General features: G+C 49.1%; 1 protein-coding gene and 1 non-coding gene across 4 annotated transcripts in view; one reads left to right on the top strand and one right to left on the bottom strand.

Annotated features, from left to right (window-relative positions):
• Positions 1–25,527, top strand: part of PC (pyruvate carboxylase) — a 111,463-nt gene that overhangs the window by 29,212 nt on the left and 56,724 nt on the right. The gene's annotated exons all lie outside the window — the stretch shown is intronic.
• LOC115834922 lies at positions 8,543–8,604 on the bottom strand. The gene has a single exon (XR_004029910.1). It is a non-coding gene; the product is annotated as a U7 small nuclear RNA (small nuclear RNA).

The following is a 25,527-nucleotide window of genomic DNA, read 5'->3' as shown; positions in this document are numbered from 1 at the left end:
TGTTGTCCTATTGTCTGGATACAGAAAAGGGTACCTGTTTTATTTAATCTATATAGAGATTACCATCTTTTTGTAGTGCCTTATCATTTCCAAGGTACTTTCATGTGTGTGATCTAATTCAGTGCTTGCCTGCCTTCCACATTTTAAAGGACTGGCCCCATGTCACAGCATTCAGCCACTGAGTCTCAGGGAGGTTCATTACTGCCCCTTGGACACCAAGCTGTAGATGAACTTCACTTCCAGGAGTAGCTGACCTTCCATTTCACACATTTCTGCAGAAGAGAAGACAAGGGGACTATCACCTATTGATGTGTTCGTAAATGCACAGCTTTTATTTCCCAGATCAGCATTTTTTTTTTTTTTTGAGACAGAATCTCGCTCGGTCGCCCAGGCTGGAGTGCCGTGGCACGATCTCGGGTTACTGCAAGCTCCGCCTCCTGGGTTCACGCCATTCTCCTGCCTCAGCCTCCCAAGTAGCTGGGACTACAGGCGCCTGCCACCACGCCTGGCTAATTTTTTTGTATTTTTAGTAGAGACGGCGTTTCACCATATTAGCCAGGATGATCTTGATCTCCTGACCTCGTGATCCGTCCGCCTCGGCCTCCCAAAGTGCTGGATTACAGGTGTGAGACACCATACCCAGCCTGCCACAGGTGGGCTTCTGAAGGTGGTAGACCCTGGAGCCAAGCAGTGGCACAACATAGGCATCTGAAATCCACACGTCCCTTTGTGGCTTTATGTCTGTGGCCAAAACCAACGAGCAGATGTATATTGTTATGTTTGCTTGTATTGTTCATCTTAGAACTTATTTCCCTCTCTGTCTTTTCATGTAAATTTCTCCTTTACATTATTTTCTTCTTTCTCTTAGTCCCAATTCTACAAACCTTTCTTGTTTCCCATGATCTAGTCTCCAGGGTTCCTTACTACCCTCTCCCCTTGAGTAGGCTTGACACCATCCAGCCCTTTCAAGTGGGGAAAGCAGAACCCAAAGTTAACATCCCAGATTCTATCTTTTTTTTTTTTTTGAGACGGACTTTCGCTCTTGTTGCCCAGGCTGGAGTGCCGTGGTGCGATCTCAGCTCACTGCAACCACTGCCTCCCGGGTTCAAGTGATTCTCCTACCTTAGCCTCCCTAGTAGCTGAGATTACAGGCACCTGCCACCACGCCCAGCTAATTTTTTGTATTTTTAGTAGAAATGGGGTTTCACTGTGTTGGCCAGGCTGGTCTTGAACTCCTGACCTCAGGCGATCCACCCACCTCAGCCTCCCAAAGTGCTGGGATTACAGGCATGAGCCACTGTGGCCGGCTTGCCTGGCTGATTTTTAACAGTGACTTTTAAATTTCTACTGCCATCCAGCCATTCCTGGGCTACTGTGTGTGTTTCCTATCAGAGAACGAAAACCAGAGGAGTACGGGAGTACACTGGTGTGGTTGGGAGTCAAGCTCTAGAGTCATACTGCTGAGTTCAAGTCCTTGACTAATTAAAGCATGACTAGGGGAGGCCAGCCTGGATAGTTAAAAATTACATATTTAAAGTGTATGTATGAGCATTCACAGCAGCGTTATTCAAATACAAAAAAAATTAGCCAGGCATGGTGGTGCATGCCTGTAATCCCAGCTGCTCAGGAGGCTGAAGGTAGGAGAATCGCTTGAACCCGGGAGACAGAGGTTGCAGTGAGCCGAGATCGCGCCATTGTGCTCCAGCCTGGGTGACGAGAGCAAAACTCCATCTCAAAACACAAAAAAAGAGCCAAAAGGTGGAAACAACCCAGATGTTCATCAACCAATGGATGGCTAAACAAAATGTGGCCTACCCATCCAGTGGAATCTTGTTCAGCCATAAAAAGGAGTGAAGTTCTGACACGTGCTACAACATGGATGAACCATGAAAACATTGTGCTAAGTGAAAGAAGCCAGACACAAAAGGTCACATATTATATGACATTTCTAGGAAATATCCAGAATAGGCCATAGAGATGGAAAGCAGATTACTGGTTGCCAGGGGCCGAGGGCGGGTAGGAATGGGAAATGACAGCTAGTGGTACCAGGTTTCTTTTTGGAGTGATGAAAAGGTTCTGGAATTGTATAGTGGTGATGGTTACCAACATTATAAATATGCTAAAAACCACTGAACTGTATAGTACTGGTAACTAGAATATGTGCATCATTAGGCCTATGTATTAAACAATTCTAGTTGGTCATGTCCCTAGTCCCCGGTTGTGTTGACTTGCCATGATTTGTTTAACCATTTGCCTACTGTTGAATACTTGGCTTATTTCCAGGATTTTGTGATGACTGATAATGTAAGCCTTACTTTCAAAGTCTGATATGCTTTTTAAAAAATTCTACTTCCTACGCAATGCCAGGCACTTAAGAAGTACTCTATAAATATTTATTGAATTATCTTTGCTTGCTATTCCTGTTTCATTAGTGTAGATAATTACCTTCTGTTCCAGATTATTTCAAAAGACAATATTCCTTAAACTATTAGCCTTTCAGTAAGAGCCATACATTTTACATTTGTAAGTGGTGTATTTCAGATAGAAATAGTTTGCTTGCCTTTTCTGATCACAAAGGTATTATCTGCTAATTATAAGAGATTCAGATAATGGCCTTGCCTGGACAGTGGCCTTTATCACGGTCCTCCAAGCAATTCCACATCTCAAAGAAACATGCTTCTTATCTTTTTGCCATATCATCATTTCATTATCTTCTCTGCATCTTGAGTTTGACTCATTTTCTTCCAAAAAACTTCTTAGATACCTTCTGCTAGACAGTAGCCTACGACGTATGATGCCATTGCCTTCTTTTTTTTTTTTTTTTACTCCCCTCCCTGTTGTGGGAAGTCACAAACCCCGAACGGAGGGACTGGCTGAAGCCATGGCAGAAGAACATAAATTGTGAAGATTTCACGGACATTTATTAGTTCCCCAAATTAATACTTTTATAATTTCTTATGCCTGTCTTTACTGCAATCTCTGAACATAAATTGTGAAAATTTCAAGGACACTTATCACTTCCCCAATCAATACCCTTGTGATTTCCTATGCCTGTCTTTAATCTTTTAATCCCATCATCTTCGTAAGCTGAAGAGGATGTATGTCGCCTCAGGACCCTGTGATGATTGCGTTAATTGCACAAATTATTTGTAGAGCATGTGTGTTTGAACAATATGAAATCTGGGCACCTTGAAAAAAGAACAGGATAACAGCGATGTTCAGGGAACAAGAGAGATAACCTTAAACTCTGACTGCTGGTGAGCCAGGCGGAACAGAGCCATATTTCTCTACTTTCAAAAGCAAATGGGAGAAATATCGCTGAATTCTTTTTCTCAACAAGGAACATCCCTGAGAAAGAGAATGCACCCCTGAGGGGAGGCCTCTGAAATGGCCGCTTCGGGGGCGGCCATCTTTTATGGTCGAAACTGTAGGGATGAAATAAGCCCCAGTCTCCCGTAGTGCTCCCAGGCTTACTAGGACGAGGAAATTCCCGCCTAATAAATTTTGGTCAGACCGGTTGTCTGCTCTCAAACCCTGTCTCCTGATAAGATGTTATCAATGACAATGAGTGCCTGAAACTTCATTAGCAATTTTAATTTCGCCCTGGTCCTGTAGTCCTGTGATCTAGCCCTGCCTCCATTTGCCTTGTGATATTCTATTACCTTGTGAAGCACATGATCTCTGTGACCCACACCGTATTCATACACTCCCTCCCCTTTTGAAAATCACTAATAAAAACTTACTGGTTTTACAGCTGGGGGGGCATCACGGAACCTGCCGACATGTGATGTCTCCCCTGGACACCCAGCTTTAAAATTTCTCTCTTTTGTACTCTATCCCTTTATTTCTTAGACTGGCCGACACTTAGGGAAAATAGAAAAGAACCTACGTGAAATATCGGGGGCAGGTTCCCTCAATACCTCCCCTCCTCCATTGTCCTTTTGTCCAAAGATCACGTCTATCTTGTTTGCAAATAAGAAGGAATAATAGGCCAGGCTCAGTGGCTCACAAGGCCTGTAATCCTATCACTTTGGGAGACCAAGACGGGTGGATTGCTTGAGCTGAGGAGTTCAAGACCAGCCTGGGCAACATGGTGAAACCCTGACACATGCTAATTTTTTATCTCAATAAGAAATTAGCCAGGCATTGTGGTGCACACCTGTAGTCTCAGCCACTCAGGAGGCTGAGGTGGGAAGATCACTTGAACCTGGGAAGCGGAGATTATAGTGAGCTGAGATGGTGCCAAAAGAAGGAAGAATAGTGTGCCATTTGTTTTGCTAAGTCAGCATCCTTAATTTCTAACTTTTTTCCTTTCTTTCTTTTTTTTTTTTTTTTTTAATTGAGGTGTGCACTATCATGCCTAGCTAATTTTTTTTTTTTTTTTTTTTTTTTGGTGGAGATGGGGTCTTGCTATGTTACCCAGGCTGGTCTTGATCTCCTGGCCTCAAGCAATCCTGCTATCTTAGCCTCACAAAGCATTGGGATTACAGGTGTGAGCCACCATGCCTGGCTCAACTTTTCCTTTCTTTTCTTTCTTTCTTTTTTTTTTTTTTCTGAGATAGAGTCTTGCTCTGTCGCCCAGGCTAGAGTACAGTGGTGCAATCTCAGCTCACTGCAGCCTCTGCCCCCGGGATTCAAGCGATTCTTGTGTCTCAGCCTCCCAAGTAGCTGGGATTACAGGTGTGTGCTACCACATCTGGCTAATTTTTGTATTTTAGTAGAGACATGGTTTTGCCATGTTGGCCAGGCTTGTCTTGAACTCTTGGCCTCAAGTGATCCACCGGCCCTAGCCTCCCAAAGTGCTGGTATTGCAGGTGTGAGCCACTGTGCTTGGCCACTTTTTTTCTTTTTCTCTTTTTTTTTTTTTTTGCCTTGAGGTCTTCTGACATTCTGAAGCTGTGTGCTTTTCTGTGACCTTTTAAACCCTATGTATTGGCCGGGCGTGATGGCTCACATCTGTAATCCTAGCACTTTGGGAGGCCAAGGTGGGCAGATCACTTGAGGCCAGGAGTTTGAGACCAGCTTGGCCAACGTGATGAAACCCCATTTCTACTAGAAATACAAAAATTAGTTGAGTGTGGTGGTGCACCTGCACACGTGTAATCCCAGCTACTCGGGTGACTGAAGCGGGAGAATCACTTGCATCTGGGAGGCGGAGGTTGCAGTGAGCCGAGATCGTGCCACTACTGCTCTCCAGCCTGGGTGACAGAGCAAAACTCTGTCTCAACAACAAAAACAAACCCAAATCCTATGTATTCCATAGCTGTCTTGTAAGGAAGGAATGAACCGATGGGTCTCTTTTCCCTTTCCCTGTGTCATGCGATGGAGCTGTGCCTAGCCCGACCTCTTGCCCCACATTATTGTCTGTTCACCTTTCCCTGCTGCACCGTCATTGCTCAGCACGCCTCAAGATGGGATGTGGCAGCAATGGTGGGCCGTTGTCTGCTTATGAAGCTAGTGTTATTGACTATGCCTTGCTTTTTTTCTTCAGAGCCATTTTTCTAGGAACAAGGATGATCTCATACCTTTGCCTCCCTGTCTGAGACCCCTGTTTTAGCTAACAGCAAGCTTGGACAAGACGGTTCATCAGAGTCAGGGTTAAAGCCTAAGAAATGAAGTGAAACTAATGAGCCGTCTCAGTGATGCAGAAGCCTCGTCTTCTCCAGCTGTCTATGGCTTTGGGCTTCCTTGTGTTGCTGTGTTGCTGAAATGAAAGAGTGGAGGAAGACCAGGTACTTATCCCTGGAGTTGTGGATGCACCTCTGGAAGTGCTAGCTAGGCTCATTGCTTTTTTTTTTTTTTTTTTAAGACAAAGTCTTGCTCTTTCGATCTCGGCTCACTAGAAGCAACCTCTACCTTCTGGGTTCAAGTGATTCTCCTGCTTCAGCCTTCCAAGTAGCTGGGATTACAGGCGTGCACCACCACGCCCAGCTAATTTTGTATTTTTAGTAGAGATGGGGTTTCGCCATGTTGGCCAAGCTGGTCTCGAACTCCTGACCTCAAGTGATTCGCCCACCCCGGCCTTGCAAAGTGCTGGGATTACAGGTCTGAGCCACTGTGCCCGGCCTAGGCTCGTTGCTTTTTCCAGCCAATGCTGATGGCTGAAACACAGTTTTAATCTTAGAATGGTGCAGTTATTTATTCAATGAAAGTACATCTGTCTGTAGCCGTCTCCTCATCCTTCTTGTCATTATTCCGTTTAGATTTCCAGCCCCACACTCTCCTCTCTGACTTAAGACTCTGAAACCCCTTTACTTCTTCAGTAAATCTATTCTGGGATTGTAGGTGCTGGTTGGGCTTTATGGAGACAAAGGGACCCCATCCTCATTCACAAGCACAGGGGAATTGTCATGAGGAAGATGGGGTGAGGGAGAGAATTCCTCGTAAGTGATGTCAGGGGTGGGCAGCTTTCTCTTTGTAGAGCCTTGTCAGTCAGATTCTCAGGGATAGTTCCAAAGTGTGGGGAAAACGAGATTAGAATTCTTGGGTGGTTTTGGATCTGCTGTTTGGTTTTTCCTCATCTAGAACTAAATTTATATAAAAGAATACAACAGTAGAATTATCATGGCAACTAAGTTTGTTCTGCTGTCCTGGGGCCTCTTCATGTATTATCTCTACTTACTGCAACAGCTCTGGAGGTAAAAGGTGTTATCTTGAAGAAACTGAGGCTCCAAGGGGTGAACTGCTTGTCCAGGGCCACCCAGCTAGGGAGTGGCAGAGCTCAGATCCAGGCTCCTGTCTCCCACCCTGCTGCCCATGCGCCTGCCTTCCCCTGCACCAGAACAAAGCCACCACCCCCAGACGGCCGCGTGTTTGTGCTTTTATTTCCCTGAATGGCTCTGGGTTTTTGCTTTGTCATTTCTGTGCTTGTGTCCTTTGTAGAGTCTTTGGCTTCCTCTTATTTTTCCTACCCCAGTAGCATCTGACGCGACGCCTGGGGTCTGGGAGGAAGCAGGGTTTTTTGCTTAGACATCGTGGTTTTCATCTGTTTTACAAAATTATCCTTGGCCTCTGTTCTCTTTTTCCTTTTGTTTCCTCCCTGAAATACTGCTTCTTTAAGGCTATCAGGAAAAGAAAGATAATCCTGCCCAAGGATTTGAAGAAATGTAAAGGAGAAGTGTTTTTAGCAAGCAGCTGGGTTTTTAGTGGGGTTGTTTCCACGCTCCGCGTTGCCCTAGCGAAAGTGGTTTGTCTTCCTCACGACACCGAGGGAACCGGCGCACAAATGGATGCAGTCAGGTGGCCGTTGAGCCAAGGGCCAAGTAAGGCATTTCGTCCTCAGCCACATTGCCCTTGTCTTACGCCTGTATTTTTGTTCTTTTTTTTTTTTTTTTTTTTTTTTTTTGAGACAGAGTCTCACTCCGCCGCCCAGCCTGGAGATCTCGGTTCACTGCAACCTCCGCCTCCTGGGTTCAAGCAATTCTCCTGTCTCAGCCTCCTGAGTATCTGGGACTACAGGCACCTGCCACCATGCCTGGCTAATTTTCATATTTTTAATAGAGACGGGGTTTCACCTTGTTGGTCAGGCTGGTCTCAAACCTCAGGTGATCCACCTGCCTCGGCTTCCCAAAGTGTTGGGATTACAGGCATGAGCCACCACGCCCGGCCTCATGCCTGTATTTCTATGTCCTGAACATGTTACATTTGCATCCAGGCCCAGCTCTGTTCCCTGAGGAGGTTGGAGTTCTGATACCCCACAGAAGGAAGGAGTCAAGGAGGGGAGGCTGCTTGGAGGAGGGTGTGGCGAAGACAAAGAAATGGCTCTGAGATTCTTGGGGTTGCTGGGAAGCTGTTGCTTATAGGGTTGGCTCTCTGTCCTTTCTGATGCTCCAAACAGGTCCCCAGGGTACAGGCCTTCCCGGGGCTGCCACTTTCTCCAGTGTTAGGTCCATATCCATTTTCCTGTCCCCCTCCGCTTGTCCCAGCTTTATCATCCGAGATCTGGGCCTTCTTTCCAAAGCTGAATTTAAGTTTCAGGCTTTCCTAACAGTTTCAGCTGTTAGGCAGGGGCCTGTGGCAGGAAAAAGAAGACAGAAATTTCTGTTGCCCGTAGGAGGGTGACGGGGTGCTGGGTGAATACCAGTTACAGGGAAGTTCCCTCCAATGAGTAGCCTGGCACCTTTCTGCAGGGTGTCTTCTGAGCCAGCTGGATTCATCATGTTGGCCTGTGAAGTCTGAGAACACCATCTCTCTCGTCTTTCCCCTCCTCCCCTCCTCTGTGCCACAGCAAGAGGTGTGGTATACTCTGGGTCCTCCCTTATCACTTGCACAGCCTTCTCTCTGTGTTTGATTACCAGAATAAGCCAGCCTCATTCTGAGTCCATTCATTCGTTTATTCATTCAACAACCGTTTTGTGCTAGACACCATGGTAACCTGTAAGGCTGTAACTGCTATTATCAAGCCATTTGCAGAAGTTTGGGTCACTGATGTGCCTTTGACCTGATGCCCATTTTCTAAACCCAGGCATTCCTCTTGAGTGATACATCATCTCTGTACCTCTTCTCCAAGAGTTATGGCTTAGGTTTTTGTTTTTGTTTTTAATGGGGCTTTCTGGCAAAGACCTGAAAGCCTGCTAGACAAATTCTAAAAGTGCTGTAACACTAACGCCTAGGTTTCAGTTCTGACTTCATGCAAAGAGGATGCCTGAACCAAGCCCCTCACTACCAGGCCTCATTCTTTTCTCAGTGAATTAGATCCCTCTCCCCTCCCTTGGTATCTGTTTGCTGTTCCTAGCACAGATCCTCAGCAATGGTGTATTCACTGCCTCTGGCTGGAGCCCATTTGACTGTTGTCACTACCTTGTCCCCCTGCCCCTCCTCGCCAGCCAATGGCTTCTCATCTCTTCCCAGCTTGTCAAGCTCCTGGAGATCTCAGAGTCACAGGCCCCACCCAGGGCTCTGCAAAAATGTTCTTTAAGGGTGTGAGCGAAGGGATAATTTTTTTTTTTTTTTGAGACAGGGTCTCATTCTGTTGCCCAGGCTGGAGTACAGTGGCTCAATCTCGGCTCACTGCAACTTCTGCCTCCCAGGTTCAAGTGATTCTCATGCCTCAGCCTCTCGAGTAGCTGGGATTACAGGCATGTGCCACCACGTCTGGCTAATTTTTGTATTTTTAGTAGAGACAGGGTTTCATCCTGTTGGCCAGGCTGGTCTGGAACTCCTGGCCTCAAGTGATCCACCTCCCTTGGCCTCCCGAAGTGCCGGGATTACAAGCATGCGCCACCGCACCTGGCTTGAAGAGAGAATTTGAAAATAGAAAATTTTTTCCATTCATTTCACCTTTTGAGGCTAACCCAGACAGCTTTAGATAATCCACCTGGGCCCACAGTCCCAGGGTTATGTGAGTCTTCAGGGACTCTCCAGAAACCCTCTTGTTGATACGGGTGCTGGAAACTTAACGGGGCTTGGTTTAGTTCCTCTCTGAGCTGCCCTATTAGAGGAACTTCTGGATAGATGAAATCTTCCAGGGAGAAGTTCTGAATGTTCTGAATGTTGCTCTCCCCTCCTCCTGGGCCTTCTTCACTGGGCTGAGGCTCTGCTTTGAGGCCAGAGTGGGAAGACTATTTGGAGGTCACACGTGTTCAGCGTGGCTTAGGGGGTGAGGAAGCCTTTTATTTATTCTTCTGCCTCTTATCTCCCTACTTATCTCTATACCCACACCTGTAAAAAGAGAATGGCAGAGGTAGATTTTGTTGGGCTGGGCATGGTGGCTCACGTCTATAATCCCAGCATTTTGGGAGGCTGAGGTGGGCGGATTACTTGAGGTCAGGAGTTCGAGACCATCCTGGCCAACATGGTGAAACCCTGTCTCTAAAAAAATACAAAAAATTAGCTGGGCTTGGTGGCGCATGCATGTAATCCTATCTGCTCAGGATCTCTTGAACCCAGGAGGCGGAGGCTGCAGTGAGCCGAGATTGCGCCACTACACTCCAGCCTGGGCAATAGAGCGAGACTCTGTTTCAAAAAAAAAAAAAATGTAGATTTTGTATATGTTTTTTGAGATAAGGTCTCACTCTGTTGCCCAGGCTGGTCTTGAACTCCTGGGCTCAAGCAATCCTCCTGCCTCAGCCTCCCAAAGTGCTAGTATTATAGGCATGAGGCACCACGTCCGGCCTAGAAGTAGAATGTTAATTGCAGAGTTGGTTCTAGTGGACTCAAAACATTATAGTTTGTATACCTCCCTTCTACAGGACTTGGGAATGGAAAGAGGAATTTTAATTGCCTTGCATATGAATTTTTCTTTAATGCAAAATTCTTTAAGAGGAGGAAAAAGGGTTCTATTTGCTGTTTCTATCACCACCTAGAGGGCTTACAGGCTGCTGTGGGGGAAAGGACTTGGGCATTTGACTAAAGATTTTGCAATTGATGGTGGGTGCTCTATCAGGTATGTGCTAACTTAGGGGAAAGCTAACCAGCTTCCAGTTTGTCCCCTTCCTGCAGCAGGAGGTCCTCCTGGACCATCCCAGGCTCTAGGCTGCCCATGGAGGTCTTTCCCTGCAGCTCACCCCAGGGTATGAGTGCTGTAATCCTGGAAGGCTGAGGCTGGGCTCAGGTGTCTCTTGCCCCAGGTAACCCAAGTTCAGGCCAAATAAATTTCTCCATTATTATACAGAATGCCAGGAGTTCTCCAGACCCTTTCCGCTTGTCAGTAACTGTCGTGTCCACCAGAGCAGTGGACAGGCATCATGTAGGTGTTAGACATTCTGAAGCTTATGTCTAGCTAAGGCAACACACATACACAAGACAAGCTTGAGGACAGCGTCCAAAGCAACAAACGCAGCCTTCAGAATAGCATCAGTCCTCCCGGCCTGGTTCTAGTTTTCCTTGGAGCTTAGTTCTAGAATTTCAGACTTGACCTCTTAGCTTATCAATTCTCTATGCTCTTGAACTCCATCCTAGGTAGGAAAAGGTGAAGGGTGATCTCTGGAAACCTACGCCAATTTGCATAGACCCTTCTGATAAGTAGAGTGCTTTAATATACATTTCTAAGTGGGGTCCAGGTGCAGTTGCTCACAGTTTGGGCCCCCAGCACTTTGGAAGACCAAGGCAGGGTGGATCACTTGAGGCCAAGAGTTTGAGACCAGCCTCGCCAAAACGATGAAACCCCTTCTCTACTAAAAACACAAAAATTAGCCGGGTGTGATGGTGCACCCCTGTAATCCCAGCTACTCAGGAATCTGAGGCAGGAGAATCCCTTGAGCCTGTGAGGCAGAGGTTGCAGTGAGCCGAGATGGTGCCACTGCACTCCAGCCTGGGCAATAGAGCAAGACTGTCTCAAAGGAACAAAAACAAAAACATTCCTGCGTGGGGTGAGGGCTCTTGGTTTGTAGATGATTTGCTCAGGGTCATGACGAACTAGGGCTGGAATCTAGGTTTTGTGCTCCCAAATCTTTTTTTTTTTTTTTTTTTTTTTGAGACAGTCTCACTCTGTCGCCCAGGCTGGAGTGCAGTGGCACGGTCTTGGCTCACTACAAGCTCTGCCTCCCGGGTTCACACCATTCTCCTGCCTTAGCCTCCTGAGTAGCTGGGACTACAGGCGCCTGCCACCATGCCCGGCTAATTTTTTGTATTTTTAGTAGAGACGGGGTTTCACGTGTTAGCCAGGATGGTCTCAATCTCCTGACCTTGTGATCCGCGTGCCTCGGCCTCCCGAAGTGCTGGGATTACAGGTATGAGCCACCACACATGGCCTTTCTGCTCCCAAATCTTTTGTACTTTCTGTAGTGTCCTGCTTTTCTCCCTTCCAGGTTTATTGGTTCCCTATCTTTACCCAGTGCCTTCTTGGATCTCACTGCTCTGTTAGCCTTTGGGGAGACTAAGGTGACTGGGCTGTGGTCTTAGGACTGGCAGCTCCTAGGAAATCAGGTCCCCCAGAAATTGAGGTGAGTAACTTGCTGCCTATAAGCCAGTGATCTGTTTAGATGGTGAGGTCCTCCTTAACCCTGTTCAGAGCACAGACTGCACATACGAAACTGCTTGGCAGGTTGGGCACGGTGGTTCACGCCTGTAATCCCAGCACTGTAGGAGGCTGAGGTTGGAGGATCACCTGCGCCCAGGAGGTGAAGACCAGCCTAGGCAACACAGTAAGAACTCATCTCTACAAAACAATAGTAGTAGTAAAATAAAACTGCTTGGCAATGAGCAGGACAGGCTTGCTGTCTACAGCTGTGGGCCTGCCTGACCTACACTAAAGGAAAGACCACAGGGGCTAGGCCAAGTGTGGTGAGTGAGAGCTGGGGAAGAGACGTGGCCCCTGCGCAGAGCACATTTGTTCCTGCTGATCCCCTCCAGCAATAGGTGAGTTCCAGCAAAATAAGTGGCTGAAAGAAACACAGTTAGTGTGTTTGTTTTGGAGGGTAAGAAGGAGGAAGGACCAAAGCAGAGGGAGTAGAGGCTGTAAAGAGTGTTGTAGGAAAGACTGAGACTATGGGAGGGGTAGTTAGTACTGAGCTCAAAGTGCCGAAAGAGGCAGTGGCTATTGCCTGTAAAGGATGAAGAAAGAAGGGAGACAGAACCAAATCTGGGGCCTCAGAGGATTGGGACCAGGCTTCCCCCAACAGCGTGTGCTTGTCAGCACCAGGATTTTTTGCCTGACTGCCCTCTGTTATGTTAGTGTGAGACTTTAGGATAAATCGAGGAAGTCTTGGAACCTGGCATGCCACCTCTGAGGCCTGTGGTCCCTCCCCTGGTAGCTCCCCCTGAGGGCAGGGCCCTGGTACAGCCCTCCGTGGTTGCAGCAGAATCACCCCTGGAGCCCTTGCTCCCTGCGGGATCACAGGGCACGGAGTGGTCCGCAGCTGGTCCTCAGCTCCAGGGGCTGTCGTGTGGTTTAGGGAGACTTGTCTTTGCTCTACAACTGTTTACCAAGCAGGACTGTGTTCTAGGCCGCATGCTTCATGCTGGAGACACAGCAGGGAGAAGGCCCCAGCCATCTCCTGTCATCAGGGGGGACTGGCAGAAGGCCATTCCCTGTTCGATTACAGCTGTGATCATTGCTGCACAGGCAGCGAGTAATGAGAGTGCCCTAACCCTGCTGGCCCATCAGGGGAAGCCTCCCCCCCACTGTGGTTATCTGCCTCCTGCAGCAGGCAGTGCCTGGCTGTGGAGCTTGGCAGAACATGGGGAACCTTAGGCAGGTTTCAGAGACTCCACCGTGCTCTCTGTGAAATGGAGTGGAGGGCGGGAGGAGCTTATGGCAGCAGCACCCTCCCTCCCTCCCTGGCTGGAGCCTGGTTGCTGGAGCTGTCTGTTTGCCTTGTGAGCCCTCCCCATTGGCGCACCCTAGGACCCTGCTGACACTAGTTTTTGTTTTTTTTTTAAGACAGAGTCTTGCTCTGTCACCCAGGCTGGAGTGCAGTGGTACCATCATAGCTCACTGCAGCCTTGAACTCCCCCAGGCTCAAGTGACTTTCCCACCTCAGCTTCTGGAGTAGCTGGGATCATAGGCACACACCACCACACCCAGCTAATTTTTTTTTTCTAGACATGGAGTCTTGCTATGTTGCCCAGGCTGGTCTTGAACTCCTGGACTCAAGCCATCCTCCCACTTTGGCCTCCCAGAGTGCTAGGATTACAGGTATGAGCCACCACAACCTGCCTGGCACTACTACTAAACAGTCCCTTGTAGTGTAATTGGAGGTGATGGCAGAAATGCCTCGAGGGGACAGGGCCTGTTTGGAGTTGAATTAAATGCCTCTTTGCCTGGCAGTGAATTATCAGTTTGTAGATTATCTGTGTTTGTTCTTTACTTACATTTTTTGAGCATTTACTATGGGCCAGACTCAGTCCTTCCCTCAAAGGGATCCTGGCAAAGTCTTTCTCTTTCTCTCTTTCTTTCTTTCTTTCTTTCTTTCTTTCTTTCTTTCTTTCTTTCTTTCTTTCTTTCTTTCTTTCTTTCTTTCTTTTTTTTTTTTTTTTTTTTTTTTTTACAGAGTTTCGCCCTTGTTGCCCAGGCTGGAGTGCAGTGGCGCCATCTCGGCTCACTGCAAACTCCGCCTCCCGGGTTCAAGTGATTTCCTGCCTCAGCCTCCCTAGTAGCTGGCATTACAGGTGCCTGCCACCACGCCCAGCTAACTTTTGTATTTTTAGTAGAGACGGGGTTTCACCATATTGGCCAGGCTGGTCTTGAACTCCTGACCTCAGGTGATCTGCCCCCCTCGGCCTCCCAAAGTGCTGGGATTACAGGCGTGAGCCACCGCGCCCGGCTGCAAAGACTTTCTTTTTTCCTAGCTTCTTACCTGTTGACCTTACAGAGAGAGATTGGGCAGGAATATGTTGTAAAAATCAAAACAGACCACCCTGTTTTATCCAGTAGGGAGAAAGAGAAAGACCTGCTGACTTACCGAAGTGTTTGGGTTGCCCAGGTAGCTTGATAACCCCAGAGAGGAGGAAACAAGACATACCTGGGCTGTGAGTTCCTAGATTTCTTTTTTGAGGGCAACGTTCTTAATCCTTCAGACCCATCTTTGTGGCTGTGTGTCCTCAGGGTCAGTACCAGCCTTAGGCCTGGGCACATGTGGCCCCTTTTCAGACTCTACACCTGAAGGGTACCTTCCTCCAGATTTTCCAGGTCCTCCTCCAGTGCCTGGGGCCGGCTGGGGCTCCCAGTACCATTCTGGCCGCGGGTGTTGCAAACCCACCCTGGGATCCTTTGGGGTACTCTCCATCCCTCTACCTTGCACAGGGACAATAGCTGTTCTGTGGAGTTGTCCTAGGGCCCAGTTCCGGGAGATGGCTGCAGTATTTCTTTCTTTCTCTTTTTTTTTTTTTGAGACAAAGTCTCTCTCTTGTCGCCTAGGCTGAAGTGCCATGGCGTGACCTTGACTCACTGCAACCTCTGCCTCCCGGGTTCAAGAGATTCTCCTGCCTCAGCCTCCTGAGTATCTGGAATTACAGGCATGCCCGGCTAATTTTTGTATTTTTTTAGTAGAGATGTTGGTCAGGCTGGTCTCAAACTCTTGACCTCGTGTTCCGCCCACCTCAGCCTCCCAAAGTGCTGGGATTACAAGCGTGAGCCACTGCACCCAGCCTGCAGTATTTCTTTAGTGGGAATCATGTGAGATTGGGCTGCCAGAATGGTGCTGATGCACTAATTTTGAATGACTCAAGTTTTTACATAGATGGGTCCCCAAAATGTATTTGTCTGGGGCCCCATGCATCCTAGAGTCAGCCCTGCCCAGGGGCCACCCATCGGGCCCTCTAGCTCTGCTTAGCAGCTCTGGGCCTGAACCAGAAAAGAGCATAAGGGCCTATTGTGTGTCCCCCGGGCCTGAATGGCACTTTGTTTTCTGCCTTTGGCGCCACAGGCCAAGCGGCTTTACTACTGCTGCTGCGGTTCTAACAGTCTCATCTCCAATGAGAAATTCGTTCCCACCCGGATTTCACGTTGTTTTACTGAATATCCTGTGAGGACTGGGCTTTGAGCCAACTTGGGGTCTCGTGTGGGTTGCTGGGTGGGGGCTTATAACTGCGGTAATGAGAGAAGGAGCCTTCCCTACCCAGTGACCTCAGCTGTGGCAGGAGGAAGCCCTTCGTTAACGTTGAACTAGGGGCTAATTGGCAGGAAGGGAAGGTGGTGGGAATTGTTGGGAGACCCCTCCCCACCCCAGGGTGAACTGAGGCTGGGGGCAGCTGGGCAGAGGCAGGAGCTGATAGTATTTGCCGTCCTCTTCCCTTCCTGCTTCTTGCCCTCCTTCCCCAACCATCCCCATTCCCTCTTGGCCCACTCTAGTGGGGAAGCAGGAAAAGGATCCCGTGAATCAAAGCTGCCTATTTTGTGTTGAGGTCAAAGGAATAGAAAGGGTGGAGAGGAAACCAGTGGAGAACAGGTTGTTAGATTTGGAAGTGCCCACAGGAAGCGGCTGCTCAGCTGAACTCCACCCTTTATGGCTGTCAGTCACACAGCGCTGAGGTCAGCCGTCCCACCTACTCAGTGCAGGAATCACGCCGCTCACCTCCCTGCCTCTTCTTGTGTCCCAAGGTAAAGAAGGTTGTTTGTTTTATTCCAAAATTGGCATTACCTTCTCCCAGGCCAGCAAAGAGTGTCTTCCTAGACTGGTGGTTGTCAAACTAGGGTCCCCAGGCCCCTGCAGCTCCTCAAGACCGTTCCAGGGGGGTCTGTGAGTCAAAAGGATTTCCACAACAATACTAAGAGGTTCTTTGCCTTTTCCAGTGTGTTGACATTTGCACCAATGGTGCAAAGGCAGTGGTGGGCAAAACTGTTGGGACATCTAGGATTGTGATGGGGATTGTAGGTCAGTGTGGGGAGTATTCCCATCTTAGCAACGTGAAGTCTCTGACCCATGAACATGTGGTATCTTTCCTTTCCTTTAGGTTTTTAATTTCTTTTGAGGGTCTTTTATAATTTTCAGTGTATAAGGTTTGCTTTTCTTTTCTTTCTTTTTTCTTGTCTCGCTCTGTTGCCCAGGCTGGAGTGCAATGGCACGATCTCGGCTCACCACAACCTCCGCCTCCCAGGTTCAAGCGATTCTCCTGCCTCAGCCTCCCGAGTAGCTGGGATTACAGGCATGCGCCACCACGCCCGGCTAATTTTTGTATTTTTAGTAGAGACCATATTGGTCAGGCTTGTCTCGAACTCCTGACCTCATGATCTGCCTGCCTCGGCCTCCCAAAGTGCTGGGATTACAGGTGTGAGCCACCATGCCCAGCCTAAGGTTTGCATTTCTTTTGTTAAATTTGTTCCTGAGTTTGTATTCTTTTCAATGCTTGTCTTTCTATTAATGTAACTTTATATTGTTTAATCTCTTCCTCTTTACGCCTTCCTTCTTAACTAAAGACAGGGATGTGTCTTATTTATTATTACTTTTTTAAAGAGACCAGCTCTGGCTGTGTTGCCCAGGCTGTAGTGCAGTGGCTATTCACAAGTGTGATCATAGCTCACTGCAGCCTCAAACTCCTGCCTCAGCATCCAGAGTTGCTGGGACTACAGGCATCTGCCATTGCACCTGGGTTATGGGTTTTTGTTTTTTGTTTTTTGTCCAGGCTGCTCCTGTGAAGAAGGCTGGTAATTATTATCCCTTGTCTAGTGAGGGAAGAAACGGAAGCCCAGGATGGCGGGGTGACTTGCCTCTTGGCATAGCACTGGTAACTGTAGCAGAGATAGGGCCATGACTGTCTGATTCACAGCTCGCAGCTCCTTCCAGTCACCATCCTACAAGGGACTGACATTCTGTTCTTAGCCTCCCTGGGCTTGTGTCTAGGTCTCTACGTCTCTTATTTTGAGGCCCTAGGGCATGATGGAAGAGAGAAGGACTAAGGCTGTTATTACAAGGGCTGACCATTGGGGTCATTTTTTTGGACATCTCTACGTGCTAGACTCTCTTAGGTATTTAAAAAATACGTTACCTCATTGGGTTCTCATAGCAACTCCACAAGATGGCTCAGATCATTCTGCATTTTATAGATCAGGAAACTAAAGTTCAGAAGGTTACGTAAATTCCCAAGTTGAAGAGCGACTGAAATTGTTGGAGTTGCAATTAAACACAGTTCCCAGAGCTCAAACTGCAGTGCTGGGAGAGGAGAACAGTGGGTTTATGTGACTTGTGTGGAGGAGGAAGGACACTGGGGCATTCTGGGACACTGTGAGACTGTCAACACTAGCGTTGGGTTGGATCAATCCAGAGCCTTTGCTCTCTGGCCTGGAGCCGGTATCACAAAGTGGTTGGTTTGTTGCATCTTTCTAGGGGTCATGGACAGTAGAGGCCTAGAAACCTTAGCCCCTGTGACCCCTGCCCTGCAGCCTTATTCTTTGGCAATTAACTCTGGGGGTGGATGCTAATTTGCCACATGCAGATCTTGCTTCCACCGGCCCTATGGTGAGTTCTTAAAGTGTGGGGCCATCACCTTCTGTCTGCTTCCCTATAGCACCTAGCATCTTTTCTGTTACATAGTGGACAGTCCTTACAAGCTTTCCGAATAAATGAAAGAAACTCTACTTGCTTGCCTTGCTCCATAGAAGTCATACGACATCAATGCATGTGTGGCTAGATTTGGGGTGGCAGAGGAGAATGGGGGACGAAGGCCATTAGAAGGGTCCATCCAGCTGCCCCGATGGCACAAGGAGCTTTTCTGCAGGATGGCCCATGAGCCAAGACAAGGACGGGACAGAGGCAAGCACTACCGAGAGCTGAGCACGGATCAACTCGTTCTCCACCTGGAACCTCCAGCTGGAAGCCTGGTTCTGTTTGTCACCCAGGACTAACTGTTGTTGAGCATGTGAGCGACTCGTTCGCCAGGGCAGCAGCGCATAACCTTGCTACTGTTTAAGCTAGACACTTACTCCCCCTGCTTGTGTTTTTCTCAGATGAAGACAACAACTATAAAGTCGTAGTAATTGTTGGTTTCAGGGTATTTTACAATTGCATAGAAGGTTAATTGTTGAATTTTTCGGCACTGGGCTTTCTGTGTAAATTGAAGACAGCATGGATCATGCCGTGTTGCTCTGCTGCAGTGAGTGGTCAGGCCCCTGCGTCCCCTTCTGCTCATACCCGGTGTTCCAGCCGTGCCAAACTGCATGGTTTGTGACCATACAATGGCCTGTGTCCTGGCCACACCACTGTCTTCCGTTTTCCCTTCCCACCAGTCCTCTGTCACTCACCTTGTCTGTGAGTCTCAACTCCCATGGTTTCCTGATACCTGAGTCCCCTCTCCCACCACTAGTTCAGCACTGGCGTTTGCTTCCTTTGGCCCCCACTACACTTGGTTTCTCCTCTTTGTTTACGTGTTTAGTGCCTTCCCTGACGTGAGCTCCTGGAGGGCAGGGACTGTGTCTTCTTGTCAGCTCTGGCTCTCCAGTGCTGACGGAGACTCAGGCAGGCTGCACTGGACCGAATAGGACATGTGGAAGTGATGACATTTTTGGTCCAATCCAGTAGCAGCCTGTGAAATGCTCATTGCAGGCAGAGCTGAGTAAGCTGTGACCTAACTCTCAGGCAGCTTCTCTTTGTGGGGGGGAAGCGGTAGGGACACCTGTTCCGAAGATCATGTCCTGCATGATCTCTGTGTGCTGAGGAATGAAGCATGAGTGGAGATGGCTGGGGTCCATGACGAGTATAACCTTGGGCAAGTCACTGTGAATGGCACTCCTGGATGCGGCTTAGGCTGAGTGCGGGCTCCATGCAGATACTTCTTCCAGCTCTGGCCCCCACCGCTCCAGCAGCTCACCAGCCAGATGGCAAATCTCAAGGCGAGTATGGGAGTTGGTGGCACCTCTCTGCCTCCAGCTGGGGAGGAGGCACCCAGTGCCTGTCTGGGTGCTAGGATAAGGGCAAGAATTGTCACAACTAGCAGCTATAGCACTGGACACAGGGACTTTCCGCCATTTCCCACTTTGGCGTTCCAGCCGATCCTCTACTCTTTATTCCCAGATAGGGCCCCTGGTTTGAGTCTCATTCTGAGCTCACCTTCTGGGTAGCCCCCTTCCTTCATGGGCTGGAAGGGAAGCAGAAAACTGCTTGTTGTCATCTTGGGAAAAGATGGAGAACAGGCAGAAACAGAGGTGCCAGTGCTGGTCAGGATCCTGGACCTGAAGGAATGTGCAGGATCCCTCCACCCTGACTTTTCAGTTAACACGTGTTCTCAGGGACACGGGGTGTTCAGACCTCTGCCTGGCTTGAATCAGGGCGCACTTACGTTCCCGTAGCAGGCTCAGCCCACCCACTGTCTTCAGATGCCAGCTCCTGTCACACAGTGAGCGCACCGAACCATGCAAGACCTCCGACCAATTAGTCTCGGGTTCGGGAGGCCAAGCAAAAGATCTGACAGTGAGCTACTGACTGTGCCTCCTCCAAAGAGCTCATCAGAGCTCAGCCTGGTGTTCTGCTTCCTTGCGATGGTGGGGTGGTGCCCAGTAGGTGGGAACTCTGTTCTGGCTTCTGACTGGAGTGGCCTTTAGGATAACACTGTGTTAAATGAACTGAGCCGGGTGGTTTCGTAGTATGTTCAAGCATGTGAACATCTGCTTGCTGATAAATCGTACTGGGCCACCAGCTCACACTAATCACCAGGTAACATGTGCCCTGGTGAGGGATCCAGTCTTCTGGCCCTGTGGGGAGACAAGCCCATGATGTCACCAGTTCCCAGGTGGACAACCCAAGGCATGGTGAGGTCTCGGCAGGAAGGAGGAAGACATTAGACTGCTCCTTTTTCCTTCTCCCCATTGAATCTTCTGCTCCTTTCCTTAGGCCGGATGCCCTATCTCTCTCCTGGCTGGCTTTCCCAGCCCTGGCCCTGGCCCTCCTTTCTTTGTGAAACTCAAATACCACTGCCCTTTCATCTTTCCACCAGAACTTGTGAGCAGTGGCTTTTGACCGCCGCTCTTCCAGCTCACCCCTGACCTGGCATTTGTTTTTTTATCCTTCCCTCAGTCTACTCAAGGCCCACCCCTAAGCCAGAGATTGGCTCCCAGGCAGCCTCTCTCTCCTGGGAGCGGTAAAGGAGGGGACAGTTCTGGAAAGTCATTGACAGGGGATTAACCTAGAACATCAATTATAAACAGGCAGCAGGCCTCAGGCCTGGACTTGGGTGTTCCAGGAACAGTGTGGCCTCTCTGGAACTCTGCAGACCAACTGCCGTGGTAAGAGGACCGACTTCCGACTTTCAGAGGCCTCTAGGCACTTTGTCCTGGGTAGGGGTGCCCACACATCCTGGCCATTGTTGCTCTTCCCTCTGGAACTTGGCAGCCTTCTAGCACTTAGAAGAGCAGAGGGTAGAAGGATGGGAGCAGTCCTTAGAGAACAGGAATCCAGGGGAGGATTGGACCAGATCATTTCTCAAGGGCTGTGGGGACCGTTCTGGTCAGGCATGGGCAAGCTGAGGGGCAGGAGGTAGGCAAACCCTACTTGACCTGAGAACAGATTTGTTGTATGTTGTTGTTGTTTTGTTTGTTTTTGAGTCTCGCCCTGTCACCCAGGCTGGAGTGCAGTGGTATGATCTTGGCTCACTGCAACCCCTGCTTCCTGGGTTCAAGCGATTCTTCTGCCTCAGCCTCCTGAGTAGCTGGGATTACACATGCGTGCCACCACGCCTGGCTAATTTTATATTTTTAGTAGAGACGGGGTTTCACCATGCTGGCCAGGATGGTCTTGAACTCCTGACCTCAGGTGATTTGCCCGCCTCGGCCTCCCAACGTGCTGGGATTGCAGGTGTGAGCCACTGCTCCTGGCCGAGAACAGATTTTGCCTGAGACCTTGGACAGAAGACCTTGGCCGTGGATCTGAGAGCTCTGGGCCAGAACGCCCTTGTGTGATGGCGACAGTTGAGGGAAAGGCCACGTGGTTCCTTGTGTAAATGGCGTGGCTGCCAGTGGTCATGGGGAGGCCCTGCTCTTAGTTCAGCACCAGCCGGCCCTTCGTGTGCTGTGCTCCAGCTCCCCAGCCAGCTCAGTCCTTCACAAAATGCCCTGGAGTTACAGAACAGAAAGGCCTGGCTTTCCTTTAGGAATCTGGGAAATAGGAGGGCTGAGGTCATGCTCTCTTCAACATGTGAGGCCTCCTAGACAGCAGTGCAGGAAAAACATGTTACTACCCGTATTTTGGGAGACCAGACCTCTGGCGTTTGAGTAGGACTCATTGCTCAGATCTAAGGGGAGAGAACATCTCCCATTTTGAAGAAAACCTTTTCCTTAGTTTAGGAGGAGGAGAAACTGATCAGGTTCCAAATGGCCTCTGGTTCTTCAACTGCAAGCAGGCCAGGCTCCCTGCCAGGTCATGGGATAACAATCCAAGGAGAGGGGAGAGATGCAGTGTGCACGCGTGTGTACATGCACATGCTCGTAGGGGGAAAGACTGGGGGGATGGAGGTGACGTGGACATCTGTGTGTGCTTCAGCTCTATTTCCCTCTCCTTAGTCCCAAACTGCTCGGGATTAGCAATTATTAAGAACGTGCCTTTCTCCCCACCCCGGGAGTTCTAGGCCAGGGGTGGAGGGATTGAGCTCCGTGGCTTTGTTCTCTGTCAGGTGGTGCCTTTCTCTGTGACACCCAGGGAGACCTGCCATCAGGAGGGGGTCTGAGGCCAGGAGACAGTACTTACCGATCAGGATGGATCTGGAATGGTCTTGTTTGTGTGCTTGGTTTCCTGGCTGGAATGAAATGTCAATTTCATGAGGACAGGGACCTGTTCTCTCCTGCACAACTTTCTCTCTGGTGACCGACAGTGCCTGGCATGTTGTAAAGGCTCATTCAGAAGTGACTGAATGAATGAATGCATGCTTTTTAGGCGGGGCTGCATATTGTTCCCTTAAACCTCCTGATTCCTCTTCCATTGCTTCCGTGTCAGCTTCTCAGCGGGTCGTTGACTGCTTTGCTCCTGCCCTTCCCCACGACTTTGAGAGTTCATGTTACTGCAGGCTTCCCACCTGCCCACCTCTGCCTGAAACTTCTCTTTTGGGCTCCTGTGCTGTGACCTACTAGCAGTATTTGTTTGCCCCTCTTAAGACCATCCCTTCAGTTTCATTCCTGCCTCAGTTTCTCCTCCTCACATTTCTGCTGTTCCACCTCTGCTCCTGTGCTCTTCTCAGGAAAGCGGGTGAGTGGTGACGCCCTGGGCTAAGCTTGCCAGGGCCTGGGCAGCCCAGGCACCCATGGTTCGGGTTGGGAGGGAGCATGCTGGTGGCCGGAGCTGGGCTTGTGGGCAGCAGCCCTCCCCACCTTGCTGAGGCCAAGCTCTTTCTCATGGCTTTGGCTGTCACTTCTATGCTGATCATCCCCAAATCATTGTGTCTATATTTCTCTATTGGGGTTTCTGACCTTCCAAAATCTGATTCCACCCTGGCACTCAGACCTTATTCGATGTTAAGGATTATTAATTTGTAGCATGTATTACATCCCTGATATGGACCAGTTCACATGCATTCTCATACTTAATCCTCCCAATGAACATACAAAGTCAAATAATTATTCTTATTTTACAGAGTCTCAGACAAGTTAGTTCCTCTAGGTAACCAGATTAATTAGCATTAGGGGGTTGTGATCAGGATTTGAAGCAGCTCCACTGGCCCCTGACCCTGAACAGAGTCAGCTTGGAGGCCACGCTTGGAGACGAGGACAGTCGGTCCTGTTTCTCCCTCTCACCCCAGCGCACTCACACAGCAAGCATTGGCCCCCTTGCTAAGGGCCAGGCCAAGCGTCTCCTCTGTGAGCCTTCACTTAGCTCTCCTAAGCTGCTCTGCCTGCCTCCTCTCCCTTTTCTCTCACAGCAGTGTCTTTGCACACACTATATGTTCGTTATATGTTGGCTGTGCCAGTCTTGCCTCGTCAGCAGATAGTGATTTTCTTAAAGGCAGAGGCCGTGTTTTATATGATCCTCCATCCCTCAAGTGTGTGTTACAGGCAGTTAGTTGCTCAGTAAACACTTGATATGTCTGACAAGGTGAAATCTAATCACAGTCCTTTGCATGTGTATTGTGGTTTACAGTTTATGAAACCGAAGAGACAATTTGAAGTTTCCCGTTAAACAGATCCCTTAATTGTCAGCCCTCTGCACTGAGAGGGATAAATCTGTTTTGTAGATGGACTAACAGGTCCAGAGAGGTAGAGTGAATTCCCCAAGGTCACATGATGGGTGGTAGCAAAGCCAGAACTTGAACGCAGGGTTTAACTCTCAATGCCGTTCCCTTCCCACAGAATCGCAGCAGCCTGTGGTCCAGACTTGGCCAGGTGGCCCCTGCCAGGCCTTCCCTCCCACTTAGTCATACGGTTCCTTACTTGTGTTTGTCCTTTCTCTTTCATTAGAATTCGTGTCTTGTTGTGTGTGTGTTTTTTGAGACAGGGTCTCGCTCTGTCACCCACGCTGGAGTACCGTGGCACGATCACAGCTCACTGCAGCCTTGACCTCCCAGGCTCAGGTGATTCTCCCACCTCAGCCTCCTGAGCAGCTGGGACTACAGGCACATGCCACCATGCGAGGCTAATTTTTGTATTTTTTGTAGAGGCGGAGTTTCGCCACATTGCCCAGGCTGGTGTCAAGCTCCTGGGCTCAAGTGATCTGCCTGCTTTGGCCTCCCAAAGTGCTGAGATTACAGACATGAGCCACCGCGCCCAGCCTTAGAATGCTTGTCTCTTGAGGGCAGGGACCCTGGCTGCTTTTCCCTTTATCCTTCCAAAGCTCCAGCTCTGGGGCCATGAACCAGAAATCATTCCCTCAAGGATGTTGACACAGTGAGTCACCTGAGAAGGGGCAGGGTGCAGGAGGGGTGGGGCAGGAGATCAGGAACTGGTGTGGGACATTGGGGTGGGAGATAGGCCAGAAAGCCCCATGCTCTGTGTAAAAGCTTCTGTCAAATGAAGATGTGCTTGTCCTGTCTACCAGGCGAGGTTACTCTTAGTAGCAAGTGAGAGTGTCTGCTAAAGCACCTTCTAAACTGCAGAGCACTAGCAATATTGTTATTAAATATAATTATAGTCTGTAGCTGGGCGTGGTGCTGGGTGTCTGTAATCCCAGCTACCCGGGAGGCTAAGGCAGGAGAATTGCTTGGGCCTAGGAGGCGGAGGTTGCAGTGAGCTGAGATTGTGCCATTGCACTCCAGCCTGGGTGACGAAGTGAGACTCTGTCTCTAAATAAATAAATAAATAAATAAATAAATAAATATGTGTGTGTGTGTGTGTGTGTGTGTGTGTGTGTACATACATATATATATATATATATATTTTTTTTTTTTCCTGAGATAGAGTCTCTCACTCTGTTGCCCAGGCTGGAGTGCAAGGCACCATCTCGGCTCACTGCAACCTCTGCCTCCCGAGTTCAAGTGATTCTCCTGCCTCAGCCTCCCCAGTAGCTGGGATTACAGGCACCTGCCATCACGCCCGGCTAATTTTTTTTTTTTTTTGTATTTTTAGTAGAGACAGGTTTCGCCATGTTGGCTAGGCTGATTTTGAACTCCTGACCTCAGGTAATCCACCTGCCTCAGCCTCCCAAAGTGCAAGGATTACAGGCGTGAGCCACCACACCCAGCCAAAAAATATATATTTTTTAATAGTAATAATTATAGTCTGTAGGGACGAGCTCAACAACATGGTTGGATAGAATCGTACTGGCCTTGTGAGTATTGAGGAGACAATCAGGATGGTGCCTCACCCAGGGCCTGGCACTCCAGCTATTATGAATTATTCTTGTTTTCATAATTATTATAAGACATGCCCTCTTTCTTCAGATTAGGGAAAGGGGTTGGCAGTGCTGAGAATGCATCCCTTCTGGATTGGGACTAAGAAGATGGGAAAGGCAATCTGGCCCCAGGGCTTTCGTAGATCCACTCACCACCACAGGTCCCCAGACCCTGTATACATTCTTCCTCCCCGTGGGGGTTTTCAGCAATCTAATTTCTCACCCTTGAGGAGGAACTGTTATATTCGGACGAACACCCCCCTGCTAATGTGGAGCAGAAAAGTAAGGCCTGGCGAGTCAGCAGCTGCTCAGCAGGTGGATGGGCTGCGGTGGTGTAGCGGGTAGGCCCCTGACAGCCCGGCTTGCCGCAGTCGCTGTGCTTCCCTCCGATCCCCGGGGTGTGCATTTT

This window comes from Nomascus leucogenys, chromosome 4, assembly GCF_006542625.1.
Source record: "Nomascus leucogenys isolate Asia chromosome 4, Asia_NLE_v1, whole genome shotgun sequence".
Taxonomy (NCBI): Eukaryota; Metazoa; Chordata; class Mammalia; order Primates; family Hylobatidae; genus Nomascus; species Nomascus leucogenys.
Note: the sequence above shows the minus strand (reverse complement) of the source record. Positions and strands in the feature narration are given on the sequence as shown.